Raw genomic sequence first — 20,056 nt, 5'->3', positions numbered from 1 at the left:
AGTTGCTTTCTGGTTGTCTATAAAGTAAGGCTGGAAGTATCTGCTTCTAGACTAGCTGGATCTAGATACTGCAATGGTCAGAGCCATCCAGGGACCCTCCCTCCTGTCATTCCAAACGTAGATTTACTCGGTGTGAAGAAAAATCCTGTTTCCATTGACTTCAGACCAAACGCTTCTGGAAATCCTATTTACTTGAAGTAGTTTCTATAAAATATCGCTGTTAAAGTGCATAAATTGAACATTACTCTCTTTCTCCCTTAATATGCACATTATTGCCATGTATTCAGGTGGGAGTTGAGCATGTATTTGAGAAGCTTAACATAAATAATCCCTTGAAAGCAAAGCAATTAAAAGTGATGCTGGAAATGAAATTCCATCTTTAACGCTATCCTCTGCGGAGACTTACAGAAGAACAGATGGCACCACAGCTCATCTCCTCCTCCTATCATTTACAAACCCTTAATCAGGTACAAAAATCTTTAAGACACACACACACACACAAAATAGGATTTGGGGATTTTTTAAAGAAGATTTTTTTTCTGGAATAAATTTTTAAAATTGGTGCTTTAATCAATGAAAACAACAGCTGCCATGATCAGACATGTTGCCCCCTGCCAGGACCTGGTCCGCCCCCTGAGCGGAGCCTCCAGAGTCAGGGTCTCTGTCAGGGTTCGGAACTCAGGCATGTTAGCCACACACCAGGGATTTTGCTCTCCCTTTGGACAGGGATCCTCAACCCTTTTGAGCCTCAGCCCTTTTGAACCTTTGAAATTCTGACACAGTGTCAGAGGCACAGTGAAAAAGGCACAGGCACAAAATGACTGCCACAGAAGGTAGAGCTAGACACAAAATGGCTGCCACAGCTTACCTTCAGTCACACAGTGAAGATCCTTTTGTTGAGATGGCAGCTGATGCCAAATTAACATTTAGAAATAAAAAAATATTATTATTATTATTAAAAAATTGCACAGCTACTCCCATGGCTATTTCATCCCCACAACAGCCCTGTGAGGCAGGTTAGACTGAGAGAGCATGACTGGCCCAGGGTCACCCAGCAAGCTCCCATGGCATGTGTAGGGATTTGAACCCAGGTCTCCCAGTTCCTAGCCTGTCACTTTTAATCACTACACCACACTGGCTCTCAAATTTTTGCTTGTTTATTGGCTTTATTTTACCTTGCCTTTTCCCCCTCATGGGGACTCAAAGCAGCTACATTGTTTCCTCCCCTCTGTTTTATTTACACAACAACCGTGTTAGGTAGGTTAAGAGAGAGCGACTGGCCCAAGGTCACCCAGCCAGCTTCCATGCCATGAGTGGGGATTCAGACTTGGGTCTTCCAGATATTTAACCACTATGCCATAGCATCATCCTGGTTGGGGTTTAAATAGTGCTATGGGGGCTGTGATAGGGTGTGGAGGACACGGTTTGGTCGCTGTTGGGGAGCATCCTGTGCACCGTCAAGGCTTTTGATCACCATTGTGCCAGGGAGGACATCCCCCCCTCCCCAATGCATGGCAGCCTATGTGCTGCTCTCTGGGTTTTGATGGAATAATTCTCTGTCGGTCCGGAGAGGGGGCGGCATTCCAAGGCTTATGACAGCTTAGGATCTGAGTGACTCTTGCCACACCAGTGCAAGGGGTTCTGCCAATATTGTTCTGAAGCTTTGCCATGCTGGCATCCAGCTGGAGCACAGTGCCATGAGGCTGCTCCGCTGGCACATCTCAAAGATTTGCCATTGTATCTCTGAGATACAACGGTAGAATCATAGAATTGGAAGGGACCTCCAGCGTAATCTAATCCAGCCCCCTGAACCATGCAGGAAATTCAAAAATACATTTCCCACACAAGCAGCAAGTGACACCTGCTCTACATCCAGAGGATGGCAAAAAAATACCCCAAACCCTCCAGGGTCACTGGCAAAACTGGCCTGGAGAAAAATTGCTGCCCGAACCCAAACTGGCAAACAGCATTTCCATGGGCATGTAAGAAGGAGGCCATGAGAAATAAACACTAGTGCAACCCTTCCTGCCCACTGTCAAGTTCCTTTGCCAGGCTAATGTTGTACTCTGTCTTATTGTTGTTCTCAAACCCCTGCTATGCTGCTGGGAAACGAAAGTATGTGGGCCTTCTAACAATCTCTGTCTCTCAAGGTCTTCACTATCTGGTAGAATGTTGTGCTAACGAATTTCACAGTGTGAGAATGTCTGCCTTGTAACAACTTAGAGTTTGGAACTTATCTCACCCCAGAAAACTAGGAGCGCATGTAACGGCTAACTGCTTTCCTATATATATGCCTTCATTAGCCTCCCGCCTTAATTTCATCACTGGCTTTGCTGGTGGTACTGTCCCGTCTTACAATAAATGCTAATCCTAAAGAAATGGAGAGTTGTTATTACTGAAGATAAATGTAGACCTGACACCCACCTTCTCATTATCTGCCTAGGTTCACAGAATTAGCATTGCTGTCAGATGGCCATCTAACCTCTGTTTAAAAGACATCCCAAGAAGGAGATGTCAAGTCGGCTGAATTCAATAACGAGTCTCTTGATAGAGTAACAAGTTTATTGTAATCAGAACTAGCGACCATGGCAGAGATTGAAGGACTGAAATACATATGCACTAATCCAGTATTTAAGGTATGAATCTAAAGGATTCCTATGGGGGGGGGGCAATCTATGCAACACATCTTCACACTAGGATGCTACTTCTTTCGTTCCCAGGCCGAAGCCTTGACACCCCATACTCCCCACAGAGAACAAGGCTGGGAAGGCGCCACTATCTTGTTCACATGTTAGCATTTCAAAGCAGGTTACACAACAAAGGCCTTTCTAGTGAGGGGGCAGGAAAGTGGGCTAGCAGCCCCCGGTGTACACTGTAAAGTACCCAGACTCCTTTACTTCAGAACCAAACTTAATACAGATATTGAGTAACTCATAGCAGACTTGACAGGAGAGCTCACCACCTCCTGAGGAAGCCTGTTCCACTGAGGAACTGCTCTGTCAGGAAGTTCTTCCTAATGTTTAGTCCCGAACTCTTCTGATTTAATTTCAACTTTCTGGGCAATAGACAACAACTCCACAACATTCTCTATATGACAGCCCTTCAAATACTTGAAGATCTTGATCATATCACCTCTCAGTCATCTCCACTCCAGACTAAACAGGTTCAACTCCTTCAACCTTTCCTCATAGGATTTGGTCTTCAGACCCCTCGCCATCTTTGTTGCCCATCTCTGGAAAAGTTCCAGCTTGTCTATATCCTTCTTAAATTGTGATACCCAAAACTGAACAAAATACTCTAGATGAAGTCAAACCAGAGTAGAGTAAAGCAATACCATGGCTTCATGGGATCTGGACACTATACTTCTGTTGATACAGCCCCAAATCACATTTGCCTTTTTAGCCACCACATCACACTGCTGAGTCATGTTCAGTGTATGGTCCACTAAGACCCCTAGATCCTTTTCACACATACTACTGCCAAGATAAGCCTCCCCCATCCTATAATTATGTCTTTGATTTTTCCTACATAAATTCAGAACTTTACATTTATCCCCATTAAAATTTATTTTATTGGTTAAAGCCTAGTTTTCCAGCCTGACAAGATCATCCTGTATCCTGACTCTGGCCCTTTCTGCATTCTGTTTTTACTCCATATTTTCCCAGCACTTAAGTAGTCATGCCTTTGATTCAGATCACTTTCTGTCATTCTGCATATGTTAAATTGCCTCAGTACTTCATGCATAGAACATCACTCTTCACAGATTATGCTTTCTGCATTTCCACCACATCTGAGGAGGGGGGATCTGCAGCTGGCTAGTCTAGTTGGAAATGGAAAAGTTCCATGTTGGGGCCAAGGAAGAAGAAAGAGAAGTCAGAGAAAACAGCACCCCACCTGATGCTTCAGGCATTTGTAAAGCATTAAAAAAAAAAAAAAACCTGGAGACTGGCAACCAAACTAATTTCCTTCAAACAGTGCTTGCACTTGTTCCCTTATCGCTGCATTCCACAAAACATCAATAAAACTATTAATGAGGAAGGAGAGAGTTCAAGAGGATCATGATTGAACATTGCTGGCATTTTCCTCTGATGGGGCGTGAGAACAGAATACAGGACAATGTACCCTAAAGAGGAATGGAATGTAGGAAATCACTCTATGACCTCACAGTTCAGTATTTTTTTTTCCACCAGTGATCCTTGAGTTTAAAAATTAAAAGTTCTTTCTTTCTTTCTTTCTTTCTTTCTTTCTTTCTTTCTTTCTTTCTTTCTTTCTTTCTTTCTTTCTTTCTTTCTTTCTTTCTTTCTTTCTTTCTTTCTTTCTCTCTTTCTTTCTCTCTTTCTCTCTTTCTCTCTTTCTCCCTCCCTCCCTCCCTCCCTTCCTTCCTTCCTTCCTTCCTTCCTTCCTTCCTTCCTTCCTTCCTTCCTTCCTTCCTTCCTTCCTTCCTTCCTTCCTTCAAAATGTACCTGCCAGCCCCACACATGCAAGACTGACACATTTGGGATCAAAGAATCCTCTGGTCCTTTATACTTACTGATTTCATCTTATGCTCTCTCTGACTTTTAAAAAGTTTGCCTGAACATGAGAACATGTCCACTTTTATCTTTAAGGAAGGAGAGAAAGAAAACAGAATGGGAAGGGGGCATTAACATAAAAAAAGATAAAGGCAGAAACAGAGGAGGATAATGGGGAGCACTTAAATACCTGCACAAACAATTCTACTCTAGAAAGGATTAGCCATTCAAAAGTGAATGAGAACAAAGAACTGCAACAAAAGGTGTTTAGGTTACTGCAGGACATCAGAGTGCTGGAAGTGGTCTGAATGCTGAATGGACCCTAACCAAATGCAGAATACATAAGAAGGAGAGTAGCAAGACCGACGCGAAAGTGGGATACAATGTAGAAGGGAAGACTTGGAAGAGCTCAGAAACAGAGACAAAATACAGATGCAGAGAGGGCATCTGTCTTCTACAGCAGTGGCCCCCAACTTTTTTGGTCCCAGGGACTGGCCCCAGAGCCGGCAGGATGGGGCACCGAATTCGGCCTCGCCCCCCCCCCCATGCCTCCTCCTCCTCCCTCCACTTTTACAATATTAAGGGGCCATGAAGCGCCTTCCAGGCTCTGTAAAGGCCGACCCACACCCCCACTGATCGCTTGATCGGTGGAGAAACTGCATGAAACTGCAGCAGCAGTGGCCACTGAAAAAGCCGCACTGTCCTTGCCCAGGAAGGAAGTGGGAAGGAAGCAAGGGCAGCATGACTTTTTCAGTGGCTGCTGGCCGCTGCTGCTGCGATTTCACATGGTTTCCCCGTCAATCAGGTGATTGGTGGAGGGTGGGGTCAGCCTGGAAGGTGCTTCATGGCCCCTTCCCCAGCCTTAATATTGTAAAAATGGAGGGAGGAGGAGGAGGCACCATGGGGGGGGAGGCACAGCGGGGGGCAGCGAGGCTGAATGGGGCCGTGGGGGGGCACCAAGGCTGGGCAGTCCAGTTAAGGACAGGCTGTGGCCTGGTACCGGTCCGTGGGCCAGGGGTTGAGGACCCCTGTTCTAAAGTATTTGCTACCTCTCCCAATTTAGAATTATCTTCAGATTTAATAATCATTCCCTCTATTCCTTCATCCAAATCATTTGTAAAGATGTTGAACAAGACAGTCCCAGAACAGATCCCTAAGGCACTACACTTTTCACTCATCTCCAAGAGGATGAGGAACCATTTGCAAGCACTCTTTGGGTGTGATCTGTCAAACAGTTACAGATCCACCTAACACTAACAGAATCCAGACCGCATTTTCCCAACTTGTCAACACGGAAGTATGTGGAACCTTATCAAAAGCCTTACTGAAATCAAGATAAACTATGCCTACAGCATTCCCTTGATCCAGCAAGGTAGTCACTTTCTCAAAAAAAGAGATGTTAGTTGGACATGACTTGTTCTTGAGATACCCATGCCAACTTTTAGTAATCACAGCCGTCCTTTCTAAATGCTCCAGGGCTGACTGTTGGATGATTTGTTCTAAAAATTTCCAGGTATAAAATTCCAACTGACAGGTTGGTAAATACTCAGATCCTCCTTTTGCCCCTTCTTGAACATGGGGAAGACATTTGCCTACCTCTAGTCTCCTGGCATCTCACCTCTTCTCCAAGAATTCTCAAAAATAATGACTGGAGGCTCAGAAATTACACCCACAAGTTCTTTTAGTATCCTTGGGTGCAGTTCATCTTACTTGTTTCATTTAAAGAAACTAGGTGTATAGGTATGTACTACCCTGCTGCCCTCTCCCTATCACCTGTTAAAATTCCATTTTCCTGTCCCTGCAAGAGGCCTACCATGCCCTTGCTTTTTCTCTTACTTTGAACATAAAAAGAGCCCTTTTTGTTGTTTTTAATATATCTTACTAGCTTAAACTCATACTGAGCTTTAACTCTCCTAACTCTTTTTTTTACAAGCATTTGCTATTTGTTTATATTCATCCTTGGTTATAAGACCTTCCTTCCATTTCCTAAATGAGTTTTTTTTTATTTCTCAAGACTTTAGAGAGCTATTTATGGAACCACCTTGGCTTCTTTAGGCTCCTACCATTTTCCTTATCATAGGAATTATTTGTGATTATGGTGGCATCATACTCGGCTTTGACTTTTTGTCTCAGTCTCCCATAGGATTTAGTTTAAAGCCCTTCTTCTTAGGTATGCAAGCTTTTGTTTTGGGTGCTCCTCCATTTGCTGAGATTCCTTCCCATCCTCTTTCTGTTTTCTTCTCAAGAGTGCTTCATGTGTTCTGTCCATGAACTCTTCACTTTCCCTTATAACACGGAGTATGGACTAGCATGCCTCAAGTCCCTGTGTCTTCTCCACCAGTGGAGCTACCTGTGTACACTTGCTGCAAGTGTAATTGCTGTTACCCCCAGGTAAGAGTACAAACATGCCACAGAATTTCCATGTCACTGCCTCAGCTCCCTTACCAGCCATGCTGCTGCAATCCATTGCCAAAACTGTTCACTTTATCTTGCACTTCCCTGATAACTCCCCTGCCAAACTGCCTCACAAGACTACCTATGACAAGCTTGCAGAAGCAAAGAAGGTTAAAATATATAGGATGTAAGTGCTACTCAGCTTCCTACAGGACCGCCAGACCAGACCCCCAGGCTAAGAGCAACAGGGAAAGAGCCCTTGAGTGTGTGCTTCTGTGAAGGTGGAGTCTTACACAGTTGAAGGCTCATACAGCAGAGGGCAAGGCCAGCAGCCAGCCCCATGCAAAACAGTTAAGCTACAATCAGTTGCAACCCAGGTGAAAGAGACAAGCAGAAACAACACTTATCCAAACGGGCACCACATTCCAGCAGGCTATACATATCCTCAAATAATGTCCTCCCAAGCAGTAGCCTCAGTTAATTCTCCCCAGCAATTAAGGAGGAAAAATATATTCACCATTCCAGCAGCTCTCTTTTCTGCTCCTTTTCAGAGCCCTAGAACAAACAAAACATTGTGTCAGCTACTAGTTATCCTATTTATGAACTCACACATATTAACAAAAACATTTATCAGACTAACCACAAAGATCAAAATCCAAAGATTAAATTATACACTTTGTAATAAATTCCCTTCATATATTGTTATAGGTTTTCCATTAATATATTATTACAAAAATCCCCAACAATGTATATATCTATAAACAAACTGTTTAGAGTTCAATTCAGGTGTAACATGGATGAACTTACTTGAGTTCCAGTTAGATTGTGTAATATCAGTCTTATCTTGGAGTTAATTAGATGTCAAAATTCATGATCCAATAGATCTCCAGTAATTCATCCATTTTCAAACCTTTTTCAAGAATCACAAGCTTCCTTAAGCATTTAACTGTGCTGTCTTTGTTGTAAAGTTGTACAAAATCACAACTTGAATTCTTCTCAGAGCTCAGTTGACTGTGATCTGCCTCTGACTAGGAGGAGCCTCACACAGATCAAGGCTCACCCAGCAGAGGGCAGGGTCACCAATCAGCCCCAGGCAAAACAGACCCTCCCCAATCAGCGTCACCTTCCTCAATCAGCACTTCAGCAGCTCTCTTTCCTGCTCCTTCTCAGAGCCCTGATGACTGCAGTCAATACATGGGGTTTTAACATGGGAGGGGGGAAAGAAAGGGGAGATTCATATTTAATTGTACATTGACAGCCTCCAGTAGTGATCATTTCATTTTTGGACTAAAGGATTTGTTTTGTTACTTATGATCTGTATTGAGATCAATATTTATAACATGCCTGTGAGTCCAAAAAGAAAATAATTCCCTTTTAACATTCAATTAAAAAGGCAGTAGGATACCACAAGGAGATAACCATTGACTTTAATAATTGACTTTAGAATAAGTGTTGTAGAATAACAGCAAAGCAAGGATAATGCCATTTTTGACTGATAGAATTTAGTCTTTAATTTGTCCTGTGAAATGGATGATGAACTCCTTTGAGGATATCCTGACTTTTAAAAAGACATTTCTTTCAAGGCAGCATTCAAGCTTTTATTGATATTGTATACTGTAATATTACCTTGTCAATTCAGACTACAACCTTTTGGTTTGAGTACTGGATTTTCAGTCAAGCTAGGTTATATTCAAATACAGAGGAGGAATTCATTTTGAAGGCCCAAAGTTTCAAGGAGAAATTTAATCCAGAATAACCCACCTCTTCCCAGATCGGAGTGCCAGGACTGATCTACGGTGGGTTGACTCTCATTACAATTCCTCTTCTAACAGCACTGCTGAATTATTATCCCAGTTAATAGAACTACCAGGTAGTAACAGCCTGAAAGTTCTATAATTCTATGATTCTACATGACTGTATGCAAGAATTTCTGCATGCCTATTTATCTTTGGAGTAGAAATTTCAGGATACAACTAGTCATCAAGCTTTTTCATATTCTCATTTGCCTTGCTTGTTTGTTCCTGTTGTTTTGAGGGAGGGCAGTTCTGTTCTGCACATGTTTTGGACCCCTCTAGTGGTTGATTCAATAAGCAGGTCAGGATCAGGAAGGAGAGTAGATGCAAGCCAGAGAATAGACTTGTTGCTTCCACAAGTTTACCAGGTCCTGGGTGGGAGCTATATGGGAGTCTCAATCAGCCTGCTTCCTGGGTGGCAGTGACTCAGGCAACTCTTCCAGCTCCTTCTCATCAGGGCTCATGACATGCACCCCCGCCAGAAGAAGTCCATCCACAACCTGAAGGAGTAGAGGCGACAAGAGCAGCTGGGCGATCAGAGGCTCCTGGCCGAAGACCCCAGCAACCTGCGGGATGGCTCCCTACCCTGAGCCTGCTTCAGCGGGGAGGGCGGGATATAAATAAAATACCCTGGACCACCACTGGAGGTGCCAGTGAGAGCCCAGTGTTTGACAGTGCCTTCACACCAGAACAGCAGGAGGACTGGAGGGGCCAAGTGCCATGGGCCCAGTGGAGGCTGTTTCAATTAAAAGAATGCCCTTCGGCCGTAATGGGGCGGCGGCATCATTCCAATGACTCATAGACCAAACCCTGGCCCAGTGCGAAAGTTTCGCTTGGACCTACATCGACGATATAATAGTGTGCAGCCTGACAGGAGAGACCCACCTGGACCATCTACGCCAAGTGTTACGGGCCTTGCAAGAGGCCGGGTTACGGGCCAACTCCTGGAAAAGCCACCTCGGGTTCCAGGAGCTTAGGTATCTGGGGTTCCTGGTGGGGAAGGGCCAGCTCCGACCCCTGCTCGAGAAGATTGTCACCCTAGAGTGGCAACCGCACCCCCGCACCAAGAAGCAGCTGCGGCACCTCTTAGGATTCACTGGGTATTACAGCAAATTTATACCCAATTTCGCAGCTGTGGCCACCTCCCTCACAGACAGCCTCCGGAAAACCCGCCCGAAGACTCTCCGGTCCAGCCTTTGAGCTGCTCCGCACCAGCCTTTCCCAGGAACCCGTCCTACAAAATCCAGATTCTGTCCAACCCTTCACTTTGCATACTGATGCCTTGGGTACTGGGTTTGGGGTGGCCCTATCCCAAGGGGAACCCGAGAAAGAATGCCCGGTATTGTTCATCAGTTGCAAGATATTCCCAGCCGAACAGGCCTACTCCACCGTAGAGAAAGAGGTCCTGGCCGTGAAGTGGGCCATCAGGGCATTAAAGTTCTACCTAGCCAACAACTCCTTTTGACTGGTAGTCGACCATGCCTGCCTCCTGTGGATGTCTAGAATGAAAGAGCATAATGACCGTGTTCTCCAGTGGTACTTGTCACTTCTTCCTTTTCATTTCACAGTGTACCATCAGACCAGGCCGACCACCAAGTGGCAGACTACCTCTTCGGGCCAGGCCAGGACTCAGCCAGGGGTCCCCCCCGCAACAGATGACTCCCGTAGCCCCCCGACAACGACTCTGCAGCCACCCCGGAGGAGGCGGCCACTGCAGCAGTGGAGCCCCGACCTACCTGGAAGCCTGGAAGCTGCGGTTTGCCAACAATGAAGCCCACCAGTCCTGGCACCGGCCGTGCCCATCCCAAGCCCTGTGGGGTGTTGCATGGCCCCAATCTCCCTGATGAAGAGCAGGAGGCCAGGAAGCTGCAGGGTGTCGAAAGGTGGTGAGGGCCTCCAGCACAAGCAACGAGGGCCTCCACCCCAACCCACTGCCCCAGGCCCAGACACCCCAGCAGCCCTCGGGGCAGGCACACCCCAGGACACCACTCCTCAGTGTCCAGCCTTATGGGGAGGGGCAGGACCAGCCAGGAGTGGGCCTTGGGAAGGAGGAGGGAGCCCCAGGGAGGTTAAAAAGGTGAGCTCATGGAGAGGTCGGGGAGGAAGTGGGCTTCTGCTGAGAGAGGGCTGTCAAACAGAGAGAGAGAGACTGGAGCCCAAGCACAGCCTGGGAGCGGAGGTAGTGGGTGAAGTAACCCAGCCCCCTCCCAATTCTGATACTTCTGGGTTAGTCGCTAAGGGGCACTAAAGGACAAGGCTTCTTGGGGGCGACAGCCACGTCGGGGATGCCTGGATGGCCCCAGGGGCCTGACACTTTAAAAGGGGTGTTTTTATCATATGTGGAGTTAATGTACAGGGATAAAAGACTGTACTACAGTGCAGCTCAGCTAGACTGTTTCCAGGAACAGACTGGTGGGGGAGGGAAAGGTGAAGACAGGAGGCAGGTAAAGGTAGGTTGCCAGTAGGTAACAGCAAGGAAAGGAATCAGGAAAAGGGGATAGGCTTTGGGGACTGCCAGGGAAGGAAAAGAGGAAACAGTGGGGGAGGGAACATGGAGGACCACAAGATGCCCCTCTCAAGTTCTAGCAGGACCCCAGGGGTGTCAAACTCATTTTTTTTTGAGGGCCGAATCTTGACCTTGTCAGGCCAGGCCATGTGTGTCATAAAATGTAATGTCAGGTAGGGGAGAAACTGTATAAGGCACACAGACAAACAAACACACGCTGCCTAATCCACCTCACTGGCTTGTTGAGCCTCAGTCAACAGAAGGAAGAGAGGCTTGGCTCTGTAGCTGATGGCAAAGCTAGTTCTCCTTCCCCCACTCCCCAAGGGAGGAGCTTTGTCTTGTAGCTCTGTTGTGCAATTGAGCAAGCCTAGCAAAGCGAGTTTTGATGTAGAAGGAAGCAAGAGAGGGAGAAGGAAGCAGATATAATATAAGCACTAACCAGACATTCTCAGACAGGCAGTACTTTACCATGTGGATAAGTGCAGCCTTGGCATTCCAGCCAGCAATTTTCCACCAACCTACAGAGGAAAGAATAGTCAGAGAGAGTGGCAAGTCAGCAAGGCTTCCGCTCAACTCCGCACTTATGTTTTTATTTTAATTTTGCACTGCCTTAATGTTTATTTTATCCTTATGACTGCTTTTTGTTAAAACAAATTTTAAAAAGCCTTATTTTGTTACTGGTGCTGGTCTGCGTCTTGCCCGTTAGAGCTCTCCAGGGATTTGATGACCTTGACCTCAGCTATCTTAATTTGTCCAACCAATGTGCTGGGTGGGGGAAGCAACCTGTGTTGGCCTTCGGGCGGGTCTGCTGAATCTCTCTGCAGGTAGAACCAGGTGGGGGTTCTCCTTTTCTCTCTCCTGGGGATTTTCTGTAAAGGGAGTGGTGGCAGACTACCAAGAGGGCTGGGTACTAAACCAGCCAATGTTTCCTGGGATAGCTCCCTGGCTGGGCTAGCCGGTAGAGGCTGAGTATAGCAAGGACTGAGAAACAGTTAAGAAACCCCTTCCATGACCCCTTACCAGCCTGTAAGTGTTAAATTCCAAGGGTGATCCTGAGAGTAAGAGTCAACAAAGGGGGGGGGTGCTGGAGAGGTGGTTCATGACAGTCACATTATAGGTAAAGCAGGCATATACTTCTGAGAAAATATGTGGATCTGAGTATAGAAGTTCAGGTGAGCATCTCTGGGTAAAAATAAAAGTAGCAATAAGTAAATGATATTATGGTGGGGTCTGCTATAAACCACCAGGCCAGGCAGAGGACCTGAATGGGACACTCCTAGAACAGATTACAAAGTTCTCAAAGAGACAAGACACAGTGGTCATGGGATTTCAGTGATTTGGATATCTGTTAGAAGTCCAACTCTGCTACAAATAAAAGGTCAAATAAATTCCTCATTGTCCTGCAGACAACTTCATTTTCCATAAAGTGCAGAGGGAAACAAGGGGATCTGCTATCTTGGACTTGGTTCTCAGTAACAGGGAAGAACTGGTTGATGAGGTGAAAGTAGTGGGCACCCTGGGTATTAGTGACCATGCAATTTGGGAATTTACAGTCTTGGGGAAAGGAACAGCTAGTCAGACATATAGGCTGGACTTCAGGAAAGCAAATTTTGACAAACTTCAAGTTATGCTAGGCAGCATTTCATGTCCAGAAATACTTAAGGAGAAAGGAGTTTAAGAGGGGTGGGAGTTTCTTAAAAGTGAAATATTGCTTTGAGAAGGAAAGTAGGAAGGAGCCTAAAGAAGCCATAAACAGCTTTCTAAAGATCTGAGAAATTAAAAAAAAAACTTATTTAGAAAATGGAAGGAGGGCCTTATAACCAAAAATGAATAAAACCAAATCACCATTGAGAAAGTTTGGAAAGCGAAAGCGCATTATGAGCTTTGGCTAGCAAGAGATGCTAAAAGCAACAAAAAACACCCGGTCTTTTTCTTAAGTTCAAAGCAAGAAAAAGAGCAAAGACATGGTAAGCCCTTTGAAGAGACAGGAAAGTGAAATTTTAACAGGTGATGAAGAGATGGCAGAACTACTCAATTCCTACGTTTCTTCCACCTTCTCTTGTGAGAGAAATGGTGTTCAACGTGGCAAAAACACAAACCATGATGGGGAAAGGGAGTTGCAGCCTAAGATTGGCATAGGGATAGTACAAAAACACTTAGTGTTTTTTTTAAGAAACCAAGTCTTCAGGGCCACTCCCTGATGTATGCGCCGCTCCAAGCGAAGGCAGGCTCCAAGCAGCACAGGTGCCGCCCCTCTGATTTCACCTCTCTGGGTCTGTGGATAGATCCAGGCAGATGAAAATAGCAGTGACCTGTGCACTGCCTGCCACTTCTACCCACTGTCGCCACGCTCACCCTTGCTGCCTCCAGCCCCCCACGTGGGGGGGGGGGAAAGGCACACCACATGGGCAGTGGGGGTGGGGTGGGGCGTCTTGCCTGAGGCAGCAGAACCCCTAGCACCTGCCCTGAGGATGGGGAGAAACTGGGCTAAATAGTTGATTGTGTTCTAGACAGAACTTGCTGGTTATTGCGTTGCTCTGGCAATGGAGCAGGAGGATTTGGCCATTGGCCTTGATCCCCTAAATAACTTCAGGCAACGCCATCCATGGGAACAAGTGCTAGATTGGAGGAAGAAGTTTTGCACACTTTTTTTTGGCAATAACTGTGTACATTGTTATTGCATTTGTTATTCCTGACTTTGGCTGTTCATCGCACAAGGCAATGCTCTGTAGTTGAATCCAATAAAGCCTTTTATTCTTTTATTATGACAATTAGTGCCTGGGGTCAATAACTGGCAGAACCTTACATTCTCACCATCAGCCATTCCAAACAGATCTCAGTCAAGCACCAATTTAGATTTAAGGTGCTTTACATCCTGTTGCTATAAGAAGCATAAACAAGGTGAATTGAAAGCTAAAGGAGAGATTTCAGACAAGAAAGTTTTTTGTTTCCAACCCCAACTCATGAAATTAACATCCCTGGCTCTATTCGAATGGTCAGAATAAAACATATTTCTGTGGTATAATAATCAGTTTATGAATAGTGTAGTTCTTCAGAAGGCAAACTTGATTTGCAAGTGAATGCCAAGCAGGAGATACTTACTCTGTAATGACCCAGCCACTTCACAGTGAATGGGAGGAAGTGATACTTTTTAAATCATGTTGCATGAGCAGACTAGCAACTTGAATAGGGGGAGACTGAGTTAAATATGCCTTGACACTAACCACACAAATTCGCCATTTCTTGTCACAGACCCCTATGCCAAGAAGTGACTAATGAGAAAACAGAGGAAATCCACCTGAAAAAGCTTAGATGAATTAACTTGCCCAAGTGTATTCTTTCCTCTTCCATCATTGTCAACTGAAAACCACTGTTATGACCACATGGGGGCAGGTTGGAGGCTGGCACTTCCTTGATCACATGCCAAAAGTCAGTGCTCTGGGGGCAGTGAGTGACTGGAGAGGCTGGACTGGTCGACTTTTCTAAAATGGGTTCATTGCTATGATCCAAGTAGTGTCAGACAATGGAACTTCAAATTAACCGGACTCCATTTGTTACAATGTTAAGGCTTTATTTGATAGTTCATAGTTTCTGAGCGCAGCAAGATTGGAACTGATACTTTTCCCTAGGTGCATAGATACTTTAAGCACTTGTACATCAAAGGCTTCTAAGCAAATCTACATTCCCACTATGAAGTGATACATTTCACACGGTTGCTTTCTCTTATCTCCTTGTGGTTCCCATTCTCACAGGGAAGGCCAAGCCGGCATTCCTGGAGGCACTTTATCTTCAAAGGGATGTTGCTTTTGTTAGTATCAGGGACAGGAATTCACACCAGTGTTAGTAGCAACTATGCTTCTACTTTGATATGCAAGGTTTCTTCTTGAGGTTAATAACATGGGTTAGAAAATGGAGTCAGTTAAGCTAAGCAGTTCACCACAGTTTAAACTAAGCATTATATTATATCATAGTAACTTTCCAGTGCCTGACGAGTAGGTCTCATTACATAGTTCATGGTGAGAATGAGATTCGCCAGACGCTCTTGCAGTTCTATTTCTGCCATTCCTGTAGCAAACTCCGTTCCCTTGAATGTGTCTCTCATGAACTGGATTCTTCTCACTGTTGTCCCAATTGCTTGGAAAGTATGCCATCAGCTGAAGCCAAGCTGAAGAAAAACAGGTGTGCTACCTGTTTTCACTGCCTGTGCTGCATGTATACCCTTTCCATCCGTGCTACAAGCATTCCTGCTCCACTGCCTGATGATCCAGCTAAGACTACAATGAAGAAAGCTTATTATCTGGTCTGTGGCTTTTGCTGCTGAACATCCAGAGATGTTGACATGGCATGGCAGATAAATCAGTTGTCAGCGCAGGTTGGCAGGAGTCAGAGAATCCTCATACTCAAAAGATAAATTGGTTGAGTACTATCAGCAACTGGCTCAGAAGGAGAAGATGGGAAAAGATCACGAAAAGCAGGTTCAGCACTGTCCCTACCTGCCCCTGGCTTTTTTGCAACACACTGTACATGCAGTGGAAAATAGGGCCTTGGCACCAGGCTCCAGTGTCAGAAACCCAGAGCACCAATCTGGGCTTGCTGGACTTTAGCAAAAGTAGAGGGAACCAGAAGGAAATAAAAATCGAACTGGCCCAGGCTGTGGAGGAAGTGGAACCTCTGCTTGAGGATTATTATACAAGACTGATCAATTTAACAGAAGTGACAACCCCACAGCAGTGCCTCCTGCATCAGGACTTCCAATTCCAACCCATCTGTGCTTCTCAGAGCAAGTTTGGTGTAGTGGTTAAGTGCACAGACTCTTATCCGGGAGACCTGGGTTTGATTCCCCACTCCTTCACTTGCAGCTGCTGGAATGGCCTTGGGTCAGCCATAGTTCTCAAAGAGCTTGTCCTTAAAAGGGGCAGCTTCTGTGAGTGCCCTCTCAGCCCCACCTACCTCACAGGATGTTTGTTGTGGGGGAGGAAGAGAAAGGAGATCATGAGCCACTCTGAGACTTTTCGGAGTGGAGGGCGGAATAGAAATCCAATGTTGTTGTCTTCTTCTTCTTCTCCCACATCATAAGTACCTGCTGATCAAACACTCATTATGGTGCAGGAAATGTGAACACAATTTGAGTAAACCACAATTCAATCCTACATCCCTGTCTACATCCCTGAAGTGAGAATCATGTCTATTCTCAATCTGCACTGCATGAAGGAGAGTCAAGTTCTTCTGACTCTAATCTAGTGGAAAACCTTACCCATGTGACATTGAAAAAATGTCAGGAAGGTGATCCTGATGACATCAATAGTCCACCTATAGTAACACCAAGGAGTTAGTTCTGGCCGCATGGTGCACAAAATGCAAACTGCACACCGGTGCCGCCTCCCTCCTCCTCCTCTCCTTCATGCAGCAGTGGCGGCAGCAGCCTGAGATGCCCCGGCCACAGCACTGGTTGGTGGCTCAGGCTCCTCCGCCTCCTCCAGGGGCCCGCTCTGCTTGGGCATGAGTGGGTGGCTCAGTGCGGGTACACGGGGAGAGGGTTACTTGCCATGTTTTACATTTATTATTATTCTTTTTACAAGCAGCATGAGTCTAGCAAAATGAGATTATCCCTGGACTCAGAACTCTGAGGATCCAAAACACCACGGAGGGCAAGGGAACTTGATTTACATTGCATAATTTACCATCCTTTATTTTAGAAAAAAAGCACCCTCTGGCATAATGATGCACATCTACAGAACACAGCCGTTGGTCTTTTTCTCCCTCCCTCCTTCCCCCCACTCTCCCTCCTCCCTATCAGAGTTTGCAAAGAGGTTTCTCAGAGAATGCGAAGAAGGTCCTCAGGTTCAACTCCAGTTAGACCAGTAAGTAGATGGTGTGGAAAAACCTCTGCGTGAGAGTCTGGAGAGCTGCTTTCAGTCTGAGTTGACAACACTGAGCTTGCTGGACTAATGTGTCAATATAAGGCAGCTTCATGTTCACTTCATGTTCTGAAGCCCTCGGGTATGCCTAGTGAAGCTCTTAGGACTCAATCCATGGTTATGTTCTACTTAATGAACTTCACACAGGAAAGCTTTCTGATGGATTATGTGTCATGTATCTTTGCAGCCTTCTCTTCTCATTGTCATCAGGAGCAAATGGCAGATCAACAACCTTAGGGTGAGCAGTAGAGCAGAAGGGGGTCGGTATGAAGGAGTCCTGAAGGACTATGAACTTTCCTTGCTCTTTTTATTGTCATAAAGAATAACATGATTAAAAAGCAATTGGGGAAAGAAGAGCTGGTTTTTATATTTGGCTTTCCCCTACTCTAAGTAGTCTCATGTCATGAGCCCTGACGAGATGGAGTGGGAAAGGTTAACAGGCCTGGAAGAGTTGCCAGCCAGTTCCTCAGCTGAACAAACAGCAGCTGGCCCATCAATCACTCTCCAGGCACCAGTGTCAGCTGTTGACGATCAATCTCCTCCAAGCTCTCCTCCTTCCATCTCAAGAGTTCGAAGCAGGCTCCGGAAAGAACTTTCAGAGCGAAGACATGAGGCACACCGATGCTTCAGATCTCTGAGTCCTGAGTTCTAGCTCAGTCCTGAGTTCTACCCAGGGAGCAGGCTGATTGAGACTCCCATATAGCTCCCACCCAGGATCTGGTAACTTTGTGGAAGCAACAAGTCTATTCTCTGGCTTGCATCCACGCTCCTTCCTGATTCCTGATCCTGACCTGCTTGATTTGCTTGGCACCCTGACCTTTTGGCTTTTGGACACTGACTTCTGATTCCGGTTTGTAATTCTGCATTGGTGACTCAGGTAGTAAACACTTGTAGCATGTATACACAAGACTACTTGTCTTGCTAGACTGACAATAAGTGAAAGATTCAGTCCAGATATAGACTACAGGTTAATGGCTCATCATTTTTCCTACCTAAACATCTCCCACCCACAAGCCTTTGAATTAGCTTCCACATCCCAGTGTTGTTTTTCTCCAAGATTGCATTACAGCATTGTAGACATCTTCCATTGGTACCTATCTTGTTACCAGGGAGACAAGATTAGGCCTTAGCTTCCCACCATGATCTATCATCTACTGTGGCCTCATTTGTTACCAACACTCTTCTAACTCAAGGTCACCCAACAGGCCTCATGTGGAGAAGAAAGTGGGGAATCAAACTCAGTTCTCCAGACAAGAATCCTCCACTCTTAACCACTGCATCACATTGGTTTTCACCAGCCAGCCAGACATTCTTATGTTTGAACGTCAGCGGACATTGATCCTGAAAAGCATTTCCAACAAATTGTTCATTCACTAGCAAGTCAGTGCAGCTAAACCATATAAAAATTGTTTTGGACGAAAGAGCCCTCAAGGAGGAAGGAAAGGAAGAAAAAATGTGTGAGGAGAACTCACAGCACATCCTCTTCCTCTCCAGTCATTTCCCAGGAACAACAGCCAGTGCAAAATGTAAAATATTTATGTTTTAAAAGCTACCAAATGGAAAACATGTAATGTGTAGGAGAACGTTATTTAAAGCCGATGTTCACATGGATTTAAAAAACAAAACAGATTTCCACAACAGAATTACTGTAACTACTGCTGAATTACAAACAGGGTCAGACTAGCAATCCAACTAGAGTTGCCAACTCTAGTGTTGGAAATAGTAGGAGCAGGGATGGGGGAGGGGAAGGGAGGGAACGGAAGGGAAGGGACCTCTGTGAGGTATCATGCCCTAGAGTCCACCCTCCAAAGCAGTCATTTTCTCCAGGAAAATTTATCTCTGATTTGTGGAGATTGGTGTCAGAACTTGTATTTGTAGTATATGCTGAGCTTAATGGTATTAGCCTAACCACTCCATATTGTAACTGTTTACTAATCCCAAATCCTTGCAGTCAGGCCTACTAACCAAACGTTCTGCATTTCAAACAAACTGTGACCACTGAAGGGTAACAGATAGCCTCTGGGAAACATCTGCAGGTGTCCTTTGAAGCTAACCCGCCAGAGCATCGCAGCAGGGCTCCTTCCTCCTACATGGAGATAAGGGACCCTGAGAACAGACAATCGTCTCCCAGAGTGTGAGAAATGGTTTTATTGTTTCTGTTACAACTGCATAAAGAATGTATCAATTGCTGAGCCTGTTATCAGAGTCAACTTGTGCTTTCCCTGAACACAGTTCTCAATAAACGCCTTATACTTTTGAAACAAAGTAACGGGTCTCGTCTGAAGTTCTTCAAGTTCTGACAATTGGTAGCAATCCTGGGAGATTGCCAGGCCCCAGATGGAGGCTGGCATCTCTAATATCCAAGTCTGGTAAACATTTATCCAAGGCCTGTCAACTAATTTGGCGTAAAATGTGTGTGTGTGTGGGGGGGCATTTTCCTCCTCTCTTTTCAGTCTCCTGGATGATCTCTCAGATGGAATCTCCTAACCTGAGTTATATTTAGAAGTATAGTATATGCCTATCAAAGGCAGTGAGGAATACCTTTTATCAAAAGCACCTATTAGTCCTTGAGAATTGCCTATAACAGGGGTGGCCAACGGTAGCTCTCCAGATGTTTTTTGCCTACAACTCCCATCAGCCCCAGCCATTGGCCATGCTGGCTGGGGCTGATGGGAGTTGTAGGCAAAAAACATCTGGAGAGCTACCGTTGGCCACCCCTGGCCTATAAAATTCCAATTTACTGAAGTCAGTGATGTTGAGATTCATCCATAGTATTTCTTACACAATCGTCAAAAATTTCACTAACCGAACCAGTGCATGGGAAAATAAGCTAGTCATTGATGCATTTGTGATTTTATATATTACTTTTAATAATGATAATAATAATAATAATAATAATAATATTTAATTTATATCCCGCCCTCCCCGCCAAAG

The 20,056-nt window shown here is 45.3% G+C and overlaps 1 pseudogene; it reads left to right on the top strand.

Annotated features, from left to right (window-relative positions):
* The window catches only part of LOC132577956 (dynactin subunit 4-like), a 31,075-nt pseudogene extending 14,368 nt beyond the window's left edge, over positions 1-16,707 (top strand).
* Positions 16,708-20,056: the final 3,349 nt, after the last annotated feature.

This window comes from Heteronotia binoei, chromosome 10 (assembly GCF_032191835.1).
Source record: "Heteronotia binoei isolate CCM8104 ecotype False Entrance Well chromosome 10, APGP_CSIRO_Hbin_v1, whole genome shotgun sequence".
NCBI classification, from domain to species: domain Eukaryota; kingdom Metazoa; phylum Chordata; class Lepidosauria; order Squamata; family Gekkonidae; genus Heteronotia; species Heteronotia binoei.
The sequence above is the reverse complement of the archived record's forward strand: the minus strand, read 5'-3'. Positions and strand labels throughout refer to the sequence as shown.